General features: G+C 43.3%; 1 protein-coding gene across 2 annotated transcripts in view; it reads left to right on the forward strand.

The window, feature by feature from the left end:
* FAM120B (family with sequence similarity 120B) overlaps positions 1 to 18818 on the forward strand; it is a 1321047-nt gene that overhangs the window by 95046 nt on the left and 1207183 nt on the right. The window lies entirely within an intron of this gene.

The raw sequence follows: 18818 nt of genomic DNA on the forward strand, positions 1-18818 counted from the left end.
TCATCAATGGCCTTGGTGACTGTTTCGAAGAAGTCGACCAAGTTCAAAAGGCATGATCTGCCCTTGACGGTTAAACTGGGTCGGGTCCAATGTCTGCAAGTCCCTATATCTTTGTTTATGAGCTCCATTATGATCCTCTCCATAGCTTTGCAGACTAGACTTGTTAAGCTTATGGGGCAGTAATTACCAGGGTCCGTAGAGGCACCGCCTTTGTGGAGTGGGACCACAGTTGCCGTATGCCACTCCTTGGGCACATATCCTGTGGTAAGGCTGAGATTAAACAGCTGCCTTATGTGCGGGTTTAATTCCTCATTTAGCTCATGTAGCACACAGCCGGGGACACCATCCGTCCCATTGATGCTGTGTTTTTAGCTTTAGAGAGAGCAGCTTTCACCTGCGCATTTGAGATGTCTGGGAGGCTACACTCCGCTGGGATAGTTATCTCTCCTTTAGATGGGGAGAGGGGGGTGAAGTTTGCACTGAACCTGTCTGCCAGTATGTTGGCAATGTCTGTGGGTTCAGTGATTTTTGTATCATTTTGGACTAATTCTGAGCATATCTGGGAGTTTCCACCCAGGTTCCTAACATAGCTGAAAAAGGCCTTATGATTGTCCTTTGAATCCATGGCAATTTTTCTCTCAAAATTGGCCTTAGTTGATTTTATGAGTGCTCGTATTTTTTACTAATAATGATCAGGGGTGACTTCCCTTTTATGGATTTTGTTCTATCATGTAGTAGCTTTCTCCTCTTATTGTAAAGTTTGTTAATGGCTGGGGTCCACCAGACCGGATGTTTGCCCTTTGTGGAAAGAGTCTTGGTTTTATTTGGGATTGCCTGATCCATGCAGTCCTGGAGGTGTTCATAGAAGGCATTTGTAAGGGCTTCCGCAGCTTGGGTTGTGGTTTCCACTGGCTCAGGGGCCTTGAAGGATACCACACCAGTCTTGAGTAGTGTGAGGTTTGCTTTAGAGAAGTTCTTCACTGTGGTCTTTTTTGTTTGGGGTGGGGCGGGAATGTGGATTTCCAGTGAGATTAGTTTATGATCAGATCTCACCAATGAGGGATATACTTCCGGTGTGGAGCATTTTGTCCCCATGTTTGTGATAATGAGATCTAGTATATTTTCTCCTCTCGTGGGAACAGTGACTAGCTGTTCCATGGCATTTGAATTTATGAACTCCAGGAACCGTTGGGCTAGAAAGTTAGGGCTTGAGTAATGTTCCCAGTCTATATTCGGGTAGTTGAAGTCACCCAATATGATGGTGTTTGGAGATACATTTATACCCTCCAGTGTCTTCAGGAAGGCTGTGTGGGGTTCCTGAGTTTGAGAGGGTGGCCTGTAGCATGCTACAATTTGTAGAGCAGTTTTGCCTATGGTTAGTTGCACCTGGATGGTTTCCGAAGCTTCGTGCGTTGCCACCAACCTGGAGGTGTGGGTATCCTTTATGAATATGGATACACCCCCTGCTTTTGTGGTGTGGTCCGGATTTTGGGGCCGGAATGCATGATATGAGGTAAAACCTAATAGTGCCGGGGTGCTCTCAGGAGCCTTGAACCAGGTTTCATTCCCATTATTATACCGTATCCTTCTATCTTTCTGTATATCATCAATCTTTATTTATAACATTAATATGTTTCCTTGATCACTTTTATTTTCTTCATGTACTTATTCTTTTTTTGTATTCTCATCTTCCAGTGCTTTTTGTACTTATATTTAAACATCCTCAGGGTTAATTTCACATTCTCTTCCTTTACTCACTTTAATACAGTAATCTATACAAATTTAAAGAAGCAGAATAAGTAACTAGATTTAGTAACCCCAATCCCCCGTCATCTTCACTCATATACATCACACATCTTTTCACTGAGTTTAATTTTGAACCCCATATGGAAGAAAACATCAATTACGCCATTTCCTTTTCATATTTTTCTGGGATTATATAAATGTTTGACATGTATGCAATTTTCCCACTAGTAAAGAAAAAATCCCCAGGTAAACATGTTTAGAATGCTAATTTGTTCATCGTCCACAGAAGATAATTTCATTCATTTCTTTCATCAAACCCTCCTTTTGCATCACAACTATATAATTTTCCCAAATTTTATCCTTAGCAAAGACACTTTATTCATTGAAAAATACAAACCTTCAGTTTTTACTACGTCACCTAAACCCTTACTTTTGCCTTTATTCAAGGTCATTCCCGTTTTCTTTAACCATCCATTCAGACAAACCAGCACTTCCTTATCTATATTTTTTCTTAGTAACAACTATATTATCTACGTATGTCAAAACTACTGGACTCGCCACCTCCTTTTGCATCACGTATCTAGCCTCTTTCATTTTATAAGCTACTTCAGTCACTGTCACATTCATTACCAGTGCAAACAATATTCCTTTTGTGGGACCTCCTTGTCATATACCATACTGGATCTATATCAGATGAAAGAGCTTTTAGAAACTTGAAATTTATATGGACGAGACCATATGACTGAGTTTCCAAAAACCGAAACCTCAAAAAAAAAAACACAAAAAAATCTGCTTTTTTATGTTTATGCAGGGGGGCAAGCCCCCCCCCCACCAACCATCCCCCACACCCCCTGCAAGTTATATATACCAACTCTGAGTTCGTACTACAGTGAAGAAAATGGTACATTTCCTGATCTTCGCTGTACCGCCGTCTCCATTCAAAGCTTCAAGTTTTCCAAAACTTGATCATATTGGTCTCGACCATATGAATTTTGAGTTTTTGAAAACTCGATCAACTGATAGGGGTCCACAATACTATGCATATTTCTTTACTCAGCCACCCATTCACTAACTTTCTTACTGTATTATTTTGATATGCTGACATACACATTTTCCTGATTCTGTTACCTTTTCCATCCTTCTCCATAACATCTCACAAGGCATCATGTCGTACTGTACCAAATGCCTTGCTAATATTACCTACGATAAGTTTCACATCCTCCTTTTATTTATATCAGCCACAATTTCTTTCACAACCAATAACAATTTTTGACATCCCTTCCCTTTTTATATCCTATATACTTTCTTCCATAATATCCCTCATCATTCCTTTTAATGTCTTCTGTATTATTTTCATATAAAAAATAATCTGTGTTGTTTAATGTGATAGATCTCCATTTTGTATTTCATTCTTCTCACCTTTCTTCCATATAAATTGTAATGTCCCACTGCATAACTCTTTATAAATAAACCATTCCTTCAACTCTTCATTCCGTACATTTACAAAACACTCTGTTTTTACCAATTCATTCATTTCTTGTACATCCCAGGCACTGTATCATCTTGGCTTGATACTAAATCAGCATAAGTACTTCATCTAATTCACTAACAGTAATTTCTTTTTCAGGTTCTTCCTTAACTCATTCCGGATTGTTTTTCTTCTTTCCACTCTTATTTTCCTTTTTATCTTGTACATATTTTCCACATGCAGTACTACAATACTCATAATTTGCTCTTGTGTTCTTTTTACCGCTCCTTTTCCAGTATTAATTTCCCTCATTATGCTAATTTTTTCCTTTAGTATTTTACCAAAATATGTAGACACTTCCTCTGTTCTCCCTTGTAAATAATATCTCTGCCTAAACAGTAATGCCTTAATTTTTTCTCTTTTCTGTTTATATATTTTGTCCATACCCTAATACTCTCTAGTATTTTCTAAATTTTGTAATACATTTCTATACATTTTACCATACTTCACTTTCTTTCTTACACCATCTTGCCATTGGGAAAAAAACAGTTTTTATGCTCTTTTTAAATTCAGTCTACTAGTCAGGCCAGTGTTTGATCTTTCCATATCTGCAGTACTTCCCTCTCCCTAATTTCATCCTATAATTTCTCATTTATTCTTTTTATTCCCTTTCCTAGTTTAATATACTCCCTTTCTTCCATCATCTCCATCCATATTGCTAAATAGTCTGAAATAACAGTAACAAATGTATTACCATCTGCTATCACCAATTTCATATCCAAATGTCCCTTTTCTTTAAGTCCACTGACTTTTGTTCCACACGGCTAATTTACTACATTTTATCACTTCTTGCATTTCTTTTACATCTTTCTTTTTCCATTTTCCCTTAATTCGCAATTAGAGTCTCATGTAATTATAATTTTCGCATTAACCACCGCAGTGTAATATTTGATGTTGTTGTTGTGTCTTTCGGCTTTTCCCAGTTAGGGGTCGCCACAGGGGAACTCCGGTCCGCTAATGATTGGCAGTAGATTTTTACGTGCCGAGTTGCCGGCCCTGGCGCACAACCTTCAACGAAGGTACGCCCATTCACGCATGTCTCCACACAGAAGACGCTCTAGCTGAGAGTCGAACAGGGCAACATCTTACTGTGAGGCAGCACCACCCCCGCAGTCAGTGTAATATGTGATAAAACAGATTATCTTCCTTTGCTAATTATTTTATGCGTCTAATGCTATAATTCTATAAACATGTTCTCTCCACCTCATATCCACAGCAGTTAACCTTCTTTTCCTTACCAGCAGTACATCAAGTATTTTGACTATTTTTTTACAAAACACAGACACTCCAGAGCAACTTTCACTTACAAAGTTCCATATTATATTTCTACCCCACAATTTTTCTGTTGTAGTTTTTCTTCACTTGTCAGGATTGTGCATCCTCTAACAGAATAACATCCACTTCAAATTTAGCACACTTTTCCAGTTTCCCCTTCCTTCTCACAGGGTTAATAATACTGTTCTTATTTACTGAAAGCACTCTGAAATTGTTGCTTTTCTTTCTAAGTTTAGGGCAAATAATTTTTAAATGTTCGTTTTCTTATTTTTACTCATTTCCCAATTGAATATTTTTCTTGGTTTTATGTACAAATAATCATTGATCTCAGAATCTGATTTATCACTGGCTAGAACTTCAAAATTAGTATCAGTCCCTTCTCTTCTGCAGGCACTGTTTCTCCTCATGTTTCCTCTTAATATTTTTCACTTCTACAGTTTCTTCTTCACCCAGCTCACCCTCTCCCCAGGTTCTTGTTGGTGTTCTTCATGTATGTTTTCTTTCTTTTCCCCTTCTTTTTTATTGTTTACCATTTGCTCTTGACAATCCATCCAAAAGTATCCCTTTTTTAAACAACCTGCATTCAGGCACACACCTTCTTGCTGTGTGTCCTTTCCCCCCAGACTGGTTACATAGTACTTTGTTATAATAATTTATTAAATGGGAAAAGTCCCCACAAAAGAAACATGATTTAGGCTGGCCAGCATATTTAATGCCCCTCTATGACCAGTCACAAAAGCAACACTTGGCAAGTGTTTCACCATGTTTTTTTTCACATTTCAAAACAGCGTCCAACCTCCACCCTACATTCTATAAGTTTCTTACATCTCTAACTTTCACAGTATTATCAACAGTTTCACACAGACCCTGCATACATTTTTTAACAGTCGTCTTCCAGTTCATCAGTTTTAAACTGCAAAGCAAATTTTTTAACATTTAAGCTACTACCAGAAAACAAGAAATTGTTACACAGATAAATGCCATTCATTCTGTTGCGCAGTTCCAGAAATTTCATTATCAATCAGTCAGTTTCAGATGTTAAGTCACAAAATGTTTGTGTCCCTGTTTGTACAATAGACATACTTTCTTGAGCTTTAAAACCCAGAACATTTAACAGATTGTCTTTCCTTTTTTTGCCTGCTTTCAGTACTACATATGTTGTAGTTACTGCCTTATCTGCTTCCAGAAAGCCAAACGCCTTCTCAGTTTGCTGCTTTCCTCTCTTACGTTTTGTCACTGCTGCACAAGTTTTAACTACTGCATTTTCTGCTGCCACATCACCTGGTTCCTTTTCCACATAACATCTTCTGAAGTAATGAATTTTAATTCGCCATCTCGCCAAACCATGTTCATTTGTAACATCTAGCACACAGAAATCTTTGTTGACATTCTGAAGCGCCATATTGAAAAAAAAATTCTCCAAATTCTCACTTTCCACCCCAAACTCTCCATAGCTTTTCTCTCTCCTCCTACATGCTGCTACTGCTTCCTTTAGGCCTCTACTTTGCTGTTGTAGGAGCCCTCAGGCACCATCTAGCAGCTCCAAAGTATAGGAGAGGTTTCCTGATGACCTCCCCAAATTTCCCCTAGTACTGTAAATAATATCTTGAGTGTTCTCTGAAAAGATGTTACTAACCTAGGTGGGTACTAACCCAATCAACAAAGGATAAGTAAAATAAAAAATAAAATACTATAATTTCACTGCATCTCAGAGAAAAAGCAGTCAAAAATAGAAGAAAGAAATGTGTCTCACCCTTTCTCAGGAAAGCTGAGAGAAATTAAAAAAAATTCAAGCACTAACAAATCACTCATATATAGAGTGAATACTGTTGCATGACCAACAATCATCGTAAGCAAATATGTTTGAGCAACTGTGATATGAGCAGTCCATATCAAGAAGCTGACTGTAAGTGCTGTTATTGTTCTGTTATTGTCTGTCATCTGTTATTGTGAACTCTACATTGTTAAATGCAAGATCCCAGTTCAGCTAAACTTTATCAAATAGTACTTACGGGGAATGTTGTATTTTTCTTCTTCCAACAAGAGTTCTTCCTCAGAGCCAGGTGTCTTGAAGGAAATGTTCTTACACTTGCCTTTGAGCATGGTGGCTCAGCAAACCTTAAATTTGTCATTGAAGACACTGTTTCTGATCATCATAATTTCATCATGTTGAATTTTGAAGTTGCATTGATTTGTGTTCAGAGCACATTATGTAGTTTTCAAAACAACAGGGTGTTCCATGAAACTTTCCTTCTTTTCTACTCAAGGTAGTAGCAGAGGTGTTTTCAAGTTACACTAAACCTTTTTGTTGGTGCATGTAATAGGGAGCCGTATCTTGCACAATCCAGACATGCACTGCTTGTTATGCCCCTAGCAGAGACATTAGACCATGGGATGTTGAAACGCTGCTCTAAGTAAAGCACCCTAAGTGATATACATAATATATAAAATGCATTTTTGTATTTTTTTGGCCTTGTTTACCGTGTGTGTGCCTTTCAAGCCTTGATACATTTATTGGCCCACTTATTCCCCTCATTTCCTAGCATCTGAGGTCAGTGAGGAGGAAGAGGTAAGAGACAGGGAATTTGGTCATCATAATGCGGAAGGAGAAGGGGACTGAGAGTTTTTTTAGCACATCTACAGTCCTTCCCTTTTTGGCTGGCAAGCACATAACACCATTTGTTGTGCTGACTTTCAGTGCAAGTGCACTCTTCGAAACAGCTGCAGTGCCCGGCTGGGGGTGTGTACACTCCTTGATAGGACAGTGCTTCTGAATCTCTGTATATATGGAGCTTGCAGATTTGTTTTACACACAGGTAATTTCTGTAAGAGGATGAAAACAGCACTATTCTCCTGGTTTTGTGAACTGGAGTCTACTGCTCACTCCCCATCCCTCCCATGTATACTCCTGCAGTGTCTGGAGTACTAAATAAACCCAAGTAATTTGGAATGCAGTTAAAGCCCTTCCCTATGCAGTACAGTGCAGGCATTGTTGAATTTCTTGGCTTCACCATTTAAGCACATTAGCCTTCTATGACAGTTTGGACAGGAATCTGGTGTAACTAGGTCATCATATATGGGTAACTCAGATTTTTCTCTTTATTGCCCTAGTTTACTCCTGGCTGTTGACATGAGAAGCATGTAATGCCTTCAGTGTCTGTGTGTGATGTGTCAAAGACCATCTGCTTTTTTGAAGTGGTGTCTCACAAAGGGCCAGTCAGTGTGTGGACCCAGTCCAAGCTTTTTATATCACAAGACAAAGCTACTGTAGTGGAAACCCCTCTCCCCCTCAAGAGAAGGGAGAATTGATCATTGGTCGCTCGGTCCAGCTTCACCTGGATGACTTTTCTTGATTACCAAATCCACTGTTCAAGTATGGGTCACCTCTCTAGTGATCATGGCACCAACCTGTGCACAAGCAGAGCTGACTTGACTTGCATACTGCATTGCCTAGTGACGTCAGTAGGCTGGTCACCCTTGACTACTGCTGTCACAGGTCAGTCTTTCAGAGAGACTGCTATCTGTTGAGCATGCTTTCCCAGTATTTTTACTGATACCACATACTCATAAGCTCACACAACATACTTATCCCTTGAATTAGGATGTTACAGGTGTGTGGAATGCACCATGTGAGCTGGCATGCCCTTGTTATCCATTACTAGCTTCTAGGGGCCATTTAGTAAATAGATTCCAGGACTGTTGTAATGTGTTTCCTTTGCAGGTCATACCCAGTTTGGGGGTGGGATCAGAGCTGGAGACCACAGAGAGCACATGCTCCATATATAAGATGTGCTTGGAGATACTGCCATGGCCAAAGTATGTACATTCCATAGTTATAAGCCTGATTGAGAAGTTTGAAGAACTGGGGGATTGTGCAAGGAAAGTAATTCTCAGGTTTAATTTCACTACAAAAGGTCTCTCAGATGTCTGCTATGGTGAAGACTTGCTTAACTTTCTTTAGGCAGGGTGATTATACCTAAATCACTACATTTCAGGTTTAATTATCTTCTTTTTCTTGTAGTTTTGATATATTTCCTCATCTGTTCCTTTTTCCCTGCGAGGGACACATCCTCTTAAGGTACTGACTCAAGTGGCATGAGACCTTCTCCCTTGGGGTATATGGGTTTCATCATAGTAGGTATTAGTGAAACAGGATGAATTGTTCTTATTTTCTAACTTAAAACACTTAAAAAGTCTTCTGAAAGCATTCAGAGGAAAAAGGATTGCAGACATTAAAAGAAAGAAAAGAAAAAACACAACAAAACTACCTTACTGTTTAAACTTTAACATGGGGTGCCACACTGCTGCATTCTGGGGCCTCTGTTACCACAACTGCAACAGTCCTCTGCCCTAACTGACAGACATCCAATTCCAGCACCTTCTGAACACTTACTAACTAGTTAAATGACTATAACATCATTCTAAACAAGGATAAAAACTATTTTTGGCCGAAAAAGACAATATTACTACTACTCATACAATCAAAATGTACAATACAGCTGCACTGAAATTGTACAGCAATGCAAATAACTTTTTCTCACCGTAAACTACAAACTCGGATTCACTGACCTTACCAGCAACATTGTAAACAGAAGGCTAGGAATGCTCAACTGAATAAAAATGCTTATCCCCAAGCGCAATAAACACATTAGCAAATACAGTCCTTATGCCCAAACTTTATGGATGTAATATTAGGGTTAATTTAATCAAAACCATTTTTCACAAACTAGAATCAACATTATGCTAAATTCTCAGCTCAACCAACTAACAATCATATCTGCAAATCTCTTAACAACTTTTAACTGGTTGTCTTATGAAAACAGCCTAAAAAAGACAGTCACCTACTTTTCTCATACACACTTGTGCTTCAAATCAGTGCCATGCTCTAAGCCTCCTACTTCATTGACACTCTACTGAAAGGGTCTGGAACTTAACAGCAAAAAACTATAACTTCACAAAGCCTGCACCAGAAGTGGAGCTACGACATGTACTTTATTCTTCTCCTCTAGAAAACTATCCCAGCACAGTCCTGCAAATCTTACCATAAAATAACTTTACATAACTGTTGTGCAACTTGATAATTCTTAGTAAAAAGTGTCATGTCATGTCATACTTAGGACAATACTGTTTCATAGTTTTTCTGTTGTGCTTTTGGAATATCATCCAGTCAACAGCATTTGCACATTAACTGCTATTCCTCTGACATTTCCATCTATATGTTTTTGTCTCTCAACTGCCATAAGTACCCTGTCTTTTTTTTCTTTCAAAATGACTTTGTTTCACTTTTACTACCCATAATTCTATTATCTTATTTTGCTTATTCTCTTATACTGTTCTCACACTGTCCTTTGCATTTTATTTACTGACTTACTTTAGATTACCCTTTCCCTTTTGCCATATTTTACACTTTATGCAACTGTGTTACAGCGCAGAGCTTTGTGCTGTAAAGAGTGAAGGATAGCAGCAGTCAAACCTCTGCACAAAGGAAGGTTGTCCACTGACCAGGATAATTACTGACCCGGAACTCTGAAAAGCCATGTGTGTAAAGCCATGTAAAACTTATTTTGGAATTAATCAATAAGGATATTGGGAACCTCCAAACAATGGACCCATCCCAGTTTGGCTTTGTCCAAGGTAGGTCATGCATATTCATCCTGGTTGATTTCTTTGAAAAAGTTACCAAAGCAGTGGACAAAGGTAAGACTGTACACACTGCCTGTCTAGATCTGGCTAAAGATTTTGGTACAATTCCCCACTCAGGCATAGCTGAGAAGTTCACAAAACTAGGAATAAACTCTTATGTTATCCACTAGGTAGGCAACTGACTTGCAGATAGGATGCGGGAAGAGGGGACACTACTTCCATGAAAGGAACATCACCACTAGATTCCCACTGAGACTTCCCCTATTTGGCATCCACTTCTAAGCAGTAAAGGCAAATGCCAAGGATTTCTGGCTGACCAAGTTTACAGATGATTGCAAGGTAGGCGTAGTTATAAAATCCCTAAATGACTCTGCCATTCCACAGAAAAGACTGTCCCAAATAAATAACAGGTGCCAGACTATGGACTAAAGCTAACTGCCAAAAAATTCCTTATTGTGTTCTTTGGGAAATTGACTACCCTAGGAAACTACCACATTGATAATATGCTTTTAAAAGTTTACCCAGTATTTCGGGACTTGGGTTCATCTCCAGAAAAAAAAAATAATTTTGACCAACACGTGTCCACTGTGGTATGAAGATCCTTCTGTTTTGCACTGCTTTTAAGCAAAAGGATAGCTTCTAGATCCAAAGATGTCATTGTCCCCCCTCTACTTGGCAATCATCAGGCTTATCATTGAGTATAATTCCTGATGTTAAGTTGTCAATCTCGCCTTCATTCTTGCTTGATGGGTTGAGTCACTTTTTTACCAGCTCGAGGCAGCCCCATATCCCATGATGCAAGGCGGTAAGTACCCAGATCTCGTTTGCCACTTCGCTGATGAGGTCCTCCTTTTGCCAGCTCCTGGTAAGTGTTTACATTTAAACTACTAGTCGCCCCAATCAGAGAAAATCTACTTTTTTGTAGAATTCTATCACTTTTAGTTAATTGTAAGCCCCTTTTTGACTAACTTTACTTTTCCTTCTTCTTGTTTATACTGCCTGGGACCTCTCCACCTGCAGGACTCCTGTACAATATGTCACTCTTTTAGCCAGAGAGTCCTGCAGGAAAGGAGAAATAAGCTTATTTTAAGGGGACTCCTTAAACCGGAGGGCTCCCCGCCAACGGCTCCGGGAAAGCCTTCCAAGACTACTAAGGCCCAGGCTTGTGTCCAAGCTTCTGTAAGCCTTGGCCCCACTTTGTCGGTCGGAGTCGAGATCGCTCGGCTGGAGCCGAGCCGACCTTGTCTAAATCCTCGGCATCGATGGCTATCGGTGCCGATACTGCTATGGTCACTTTGGTGTCAGTTCTGGCTCCGGCCCCACCACCATGTGGCCCAGGCTTCGTGTCCATGCCTGTATCGGCTCCGGCTGGAGCCGATACATCTAGATCTACACTTTCGGGCCGAAAGTTATCGGCTCCGACTGGATCCGTGGGTTTGTCGGTCTGATGGTTCCTTCGAGGAAGAGGTCCAGGTCTCCCTCTTTGGAACCGATATTGTCGGCTCCAGCCTCACCTCTTCTTTCGGAACGGAACCATCGGAGCCGATCATCTAGGTCTTCCAGGTTATCAGACCATGATTTAGAGAGGGTGGTAAGCAGATTATTAAAATCACAGGCACTGGCCCAAATGCTTCATAGTCCGTCTCAACAGACGACTATTAGTCCACACCCTCTTCAAGTTCCTCCTTCGACTCTACCCCAGAGTTTGGAGCTGGAGTCTAGGGGAATAGTTACGGCTATGGCTGAGGGGCAGATACCCCCCCTTCTGCACCTTCAGCATCTACTCTTATCTCCTCCTAGACCTTCCTTGGAGGGATTCGTGGTCGGCTTCCTGGTCTCCTCCGCGAGGGTGAGTGGCATCGGACCCTTGTCCCACCCCGCTCTTCCCTTGAGCTTCGCTTGGTGAGCTCTGCTCCGACATCTGCCTCGAGCCTTCCTTCGGTGGCCCGGAGTCCCTGTTTCTTCGGAACGGGTTCTCTCGGATCTCCCTGGGAGGGGAGCCTTCGAGGTGATGAAGAGTGTGCTGGCTACTGGGCTCAGTCAGCAGTCTATTCCCTTAGCTCCTCCCTCTACAGTGCCTGTCGATATCTCTCCCCCCCCCCGTCAGGGTGTGTGTGTGTGTGTGTGTGTGAGGTTTTTATTTATTATTCTTTAACTTTAGTGTCTGATTTGGGACTGTGTGTGTACTGTTTGTGTATACAATAATGTCCAAAGAACAGAGGGTCTCAGGCTTCAAGAAGTGTGACTCATGCTGTCAGAAGATGTCTCTGACAGACGGTCACACTTCTTGTTTATACTGCCTGGGACCTCTCCACCTGCAGGACTCCTGTGCAATATGTCACTCTTTTAGCCAGAGAGTCCTGCAGGAAAGGAGAAATAAGCTTATTTTAAGGGGACTCTTAAACCGGAGGGCTCCGCCAAATCGGGCTCCGGAAAGCCTTCCAAGACTACTAAGGCCCAGGCTTCTGTGTCTAAGCTTCGCCTTGGCTCCGACTTTGTCGGAGTCGAGATCGCTCCGCTGGAGCCGACCCGACCTTGTCTAAATCCTGGGCATCGATGGCTATCGGTGCCGATACTGCTATGGTCACTTTGGTGTCGGTTCTGACTGGCTCCGACCACCATGTGGCCCAGGCTTCGTGTCGGCCGCTCTGACACCACTACTTCCATGCCTGTATCGTTCCGGCTGGAGCCGATACATCTAGATCTACACCGGGCCGAAAGTTATCGGCTTCGACTGGATCCGTGGGTTTGTCGGTCCGATGGTTCCTTCCGGAAGAGGTCCAGGTCTCCCTCTTTGGAACCGATACTGTCGGCTCCGCCTCACCTCTTCTTTCGAACGGAGCCATCGGAGCCGATCATCTAGGTCTTCCAGGTTATCAGACCATGATTTAGAGAGGGTGGTAAGCAGATTATTAAAATCACAGGCACTGGCCCAAATGCTTCATAGTCCGTCTCAACAGACGACTATTAGTCCACACCCTTTTCAAGTTCCTCCTTCGACTCTACCCCAGAGTTTGGAGCTGGAGTCTACGGGAATAGTTACGGCTATGGCTGAGGGGCAGATACCCCCCCCCCCTTCTGCACCTTCAGCATCTACTCTTATCTCCTCCTCGAGACCTTCCGAGGGATTCGTGGTCGGGCTTCCCTGGTCTCCTCCGAGGGGGTGAGTGGCATCGGACCCTTGTCCGACCCTGCTCTTCCCCTTGGAGCTTCGGCCTTGGTGAGCTCGGCTCCGACATCTGCCTCGAGCCTTCCCTTTCGTGGGCCCGGAGTCCCTGTTTCTTCGAATGGGTTCTCTCGATCTCCTGGGAGGGAGCCTCGAGGTGATGAAGAGCGTGCTGGCCACTGGGCTCAGTCAGCAGTCTATTCCCTTAGCTCCTCCCTCTACAGTGCCTGTCTATATCTCTTCCCACTCTCTTGCTCCCGGATCTAGAGATCCACCACCTCAGGTTTCCCCACTGGGAAGAACCCCCTCTTCCGAGGATTCTCCTGACCCGTCAGGAGATCCTCCGTGCAAGAGGACTTGTAAGAGGAAACACCTGGACTCCCCTGAGTCTACCACTTCAGATACCGACTTAGATGAGTCGGAGGGGTCTAAGATCCCTCTGAGGATGTCTCCTTTTCAGACATCCTAGAACTCCTAAAACAGAGGGGAAACTGGTCCTCCATAAATCCCTCCGAGGATGAGTCGGTATACCTTGAGGCGTTTGGATCTCGACCCTCCACCTCCTGGGTGTCTCCGCCTCGACCCCTTATGGAGGTTATTGCTCGGAAGGCTTGGGCTTTTCCTGATTCTGTAGAGCCAGTTCCTAGGAGGCCGCCTAAATTTATTACAGCCCCTTCTGAAAAGCAATTCCTTACAAAAGGTGTCCCTGTTGATGCCATGGTCGTGGGCGGCCACTAAGAAGGAACTTGCAGATCCTTCCGTATCAGTCCATCCTCCTAATAAGGATTCTAGGACCATGGACAGGTATGGTAAGCGGATGTTCTCCTCAGCGACCTTTGCCATGCTCGCTGAACTATTTATGTCACTTCACCAGACTCCAAAGGGACATCCTTAAAGAACTAGGTGAAGTAGTACAGGATCCTACAGCTCCAGGGGCTCAGGAAAAGATTGCTTCTCAGCTAGGAATCCTTAATTCTATAGCTAACTCCTCCATGCAGCTGATTTCAGATGCAGCAGATGGAGCGAGTAGAGCTGCAGGTACAGGAGTGGCTCTCAGGCGCCAATCCTGGATGCGGCTCTGTAATTTTGCAGATCCCTTTAAGGCATCCTTCACGAATTCTCCTTTGATGGGTCAGCATTGTTTGGCCCTCAAGTGAAGGATACATTGACCAGGTGTGAGCAAGACGGCAAGACTCTTTCTGTCAGAGGGGTCCGTTTTCTACCCCTCTAGACCTTACCCCAAAGGTCAGAAGGGCGGAAAATGTGGTTCAGTAAATCCCAGGAGTCACGCCAGACACGTGGGTCAGTTTACCCCTAGAGGCAGAGGGGGTAATAATAACAGACGCCGCCCTAGAGGCAGAGGGGGTCCACAAAACCAGGGAAGCAGGGAGCCACTCTCTGACAAGCCCTTCCAGCATCCCTGAGATGTTGCCCGACTGTCCATCCTTGGAGGCAGTCGGGGGAAGACTATCGCTGTACCCAGAAGCCTGGCGTTCCCTCTCACAAGACAGATGGGTACAGTCGATTATATCCGAGGGTTACAAAATTCCTTTCGAGAAAAGTCCTTTCACTCACAGAAATTCCCTTCCAGATGTGCCACCCGGTCTAAGGGAAATCGCAAAGTTAGAAGTATCAAAGCTTCTACACAAAAGGGCCATAAAGCCAGTTACAACAGACCATTCAGAGCCCGGAATCTACTCAAGGTTCTTTTTGGTCCCCAAAAAGACGGGAGATTGGAGACCAATATTGGATCTCAGCAGACTCAACAAGTCTGTGAAAAAGACAAGATTTCGAATGGTCACACTTCAATCAATTTTGCCCTTCCTGGACAAAGACAACTGGATGTGCTCAATAGACCTTCAGGATGCGTACTATCACATAAAAATTCACAGACGCTCCAGAAGGTTTCTCCGCTTTCGGCTGGGGTCCAGTCAATTTCAATTCAGAGCCCTGCCCTTTGGTCTTACTACAGCCCCCAGAGTGTTCACCAAATGTATGGCAGTGGTCACGGCTCACCTGAGATGTCAAGGATTCCAGGTGTTTCCGTATCTCGACGACTGGCTCCTTTCAGCCACCACCAGGCATCAACTTCTCCAAGCCAGGGATTACACCCTAAATCTCTGCACTCAATTAGGAATTTCGATCAACTACGAAAAATCCTCCTTGTTGCCCTGCCAGTCTATTACTTTCATAGGCGCAAATTTAAACACTGTTCGGATGTCAGCAACCCTCACAGACCAAAGAATCTCAGATATCCAAAGTCACGTCATGGATCATCCTTGCCAGCAAAAAGGTGCAAGCCAGAATGGTCCTGAAAGTGTTGGGCCTCATGGCAGCGGCCATTACCCTTCTTCCCTTGTCCCGCTTCTACATGCGTCTTCTTCAATGGATGTTGTTCACCCAGTGGTCTTACCAACAACTTTCCATGCGTCACCAAATCCTGGTGACACAAGCTTGCAAAAACCACCTATCCTGGTGGATTTCTTCTCCCCAGATTCATCAGGGCAGACCCTTTGTATCCCTGGCCCCGGTAGCCACAGTCAGTACGGACGCCTCCCTGATCGGGTGGGGGTGGTCATTATCAGGGCAGGATGGTTCATGGACGGCGTGCACCGTCAATACCACCTGCACATAAATGTCCTAGAGATGAGAGCAGTGCTTTTAACGTTGCAAGCCCTCAACGACTTTCTTCCCTTGGGAACAATTGCAGTTCACACAGACAACATGTCTCTAGTATGGTATATCAACAAACAGGGCGGAACCAAGTCCTACCCCTTGTGTTGAGAAGCTCTCAGACTTTGGCAATGGGCGATCTCCTCTCATCGGTTTCTGGTAGCAACGCATATCCCTGGGAAAACCAACATTTTAGCGGACAGATTGAGCAGAGCTATTCTCATGCCTCACGAGTGGTCTCTCAAATAATCTATAGTGGAGGAGATTTTTCTAGAATGGGGCCGCCCATGTTGCGATCTTTTTGCTACTCCCCAAAACAGCAAATGCCCAGACTTCTTTTCTCTCTTCCCACTGCCAGGCCATTCCCCCCAGAGACGCTCTTACCCAGGATTGGCCCCAGGGACTTCTTTATGCCTTTCCTCCCTTTCCGATTCCACAAGTACTCCAGAAAGCCACCGTTTTGAGAGCCAAAATGATTCTCATTGCCCCCTATTGGCCTCGACAAATTTGGTTTCCGTTCCTCCATCGTCACCTGTTGGTGCAGCCGTGGCATCTGGACCCAGTGCCAGACCTTCTGATCCACCAATCGGGTCACCTGCATCGATCTATTCCTTCTCTCAACCTCACAGCTTGGTTGCTCCACTTCCTTCCTTAGCCAGGCTTCCTATGATCTCTAACCCGGTTAGGGATATCATAGTGGCTTCCCTTAAATCCTCTACTAGAAGGATTTATACCAGCAAGTGGAAACACTTCTCTTGTTGGGCAAAATTAAAAAATATAGATCCTTTTACTGCCCCTGTTCATGCAGTTTTGGATTTCTTAGCGGAAATCTTTCACTCGGGCTCTTCATCTTCCACGGTCAAAGTTCATTTGGCTGCTATCTCGAACTTTCATGTCGGGTTTGCAGATCACATGGGGTGGGAGGCTGGCATAATGGTTAAGGTGCTTACCTTAGAAACACAAGGTGCAGGGTTTGATTCTCACATGGGGTAATTGGCTAGGCTTAAAATGGCCCAAGAGGACAGTTAGCCTAGTATGAATCTATGACTCTATGACAACATTACGTCCCACAGGCTTTGTAGAGCCTTTCTAAAAGGAATTTTTCTCCTTAAACCTCCTGTCAGGAGCCCTCCTCCTCAATGGGACCTAAATCTAGTGCTGACATCCTTAATTCTTCCTCCCTTCGAGCCAGCTGTCTCATGTTCCCTGAAGTTTCTTTCATGGAAAACACTCTTCCTTGTTGCTATTACCTCGGCCAGGAGAGTGTCAGAACTTCATGCTCTCTCTGTTCGTCCCCCTTACTTGGTCTTCCACAAGGACAGGGTATCCTTGAGAACTAATCCATCCTTTTTGCCTAAGGTGGCCTCGAAAACTAATTTGAACCAATCTATTGATCTCCCTGTATTTTTCCCTAATTACTCCAACAGATCGGAACAAAATTACATTATCTTGATGTTCACCGCCAACTCAGATATTATTTGGACAGAACAAAACAATTCAGGAAATCCGATCAGCTCTTTCTTTCTTATGCTGAAAATAAGAAAGGCCTTCCTGTCTCCAAAGTGACCTTATCTAGATGGCTTTCTTCCACCATCTCCGAAATCTATCAGCTCAGGGCTAAACAGCTGTGCTCAAAACCAAAAGCGATTCCACCAGAAGTTTAGCCACTTCCACAGCTTTTCAGGCTAGACTCCCCTTAGACACTATTTGTGCAGCAGCCACTTGGGCCACTCCTCATACCTTTGTTTCTCATTACAAATTGGATTTGGCCTCCAGGGATAGAGCCAGTTTTGGCTCTACAGTTCTCAAGAGTCTGTTCCATTGAGCCACCCAGGATAGAGGTGCTAGGGACGTGGTCCCATCAAGCAAGAATGAAGGTGAGATTGACAACTTAACATTGAGAAGTTATGTACCTACCATAACGTTCCATGTTAGTTGTCTTCTCTCGCCTTCTTTCTTGCGACCCTCCCTCCTGCCCCCTGGCCTGGACAGACCTTTTTTCTCCCTATCTGGAAGATTGCTTCTTAAGACCAGCTAGTTCTGGTCTTTCTTATAGCCCATCCTTTAGGCTTTTTGCCTTTCTTTCCTTCTGGGAAGTTTTTTGTGCTAGGTGTTATTGCCTATAGGTTCCAAACGAGATCTGGGTACTTACCGCCTTGCATCATGGGATATGGGGCTGCCCCGAGCTGGTAAAAGTGACTCTCGAGCTTAGCAAGTGCCGAGTTGGAGCCGAGGATCGGCTCCGAACCCATCAAGCAAGAAAGAAGGCGAGAGAAGACAACTAACATGGAACGTTATGGTAGGTACATAACTTCTCATTTTAGCATGTATCTGGCAAAGCACTTGTAACTGCTTGAATGCCTTCAGAAGTTTCTCACAAAGAGAATACAGGGACTAAAACATCTACCTTGCATGACTCACCTTAAAGCACTGTTGCTTTACTCTGTTAGTGATTGTTGATAGGGGTCTCATACCAAGCATATATGGCATCTTCTGACCCAATACTCATGCACCTACTACACATCAACAAGTCAGTTGATACTAGAAATAATCAATCCAGGGACATGAACATTTTCTGCAACATAAACAGAATAGTAACGAGGGTCAGGTACATTTTTCTGAGGATACCATTTTTCTGTAACAGACTTCCCCCTCTATATAAAACAAAGGTCATCCCTGTCTGTACACAAGCTGAGTTTGGATCTATGAATGGGCAGTAGGAAATTTACTTCAGGCTTGTCCCCTATGCACCTAAATTGCTCTGTCCCCAACAGGGTCCTCTGTAAA

This window comes from Protopterus annectens, chromosome 1.part0, assembly GCF_019279795.1.
Source record: "Protopterus annectens isolate FY-2018-M chromosome 1.part0, PAN1.0, whole genome shotgun sequence".
Lineage (NCBI taxonomy): Eukaryota > Metazoa > Chordata > Ceratodontiformes > Protopteridae > Protopterus > Protopterus annectens.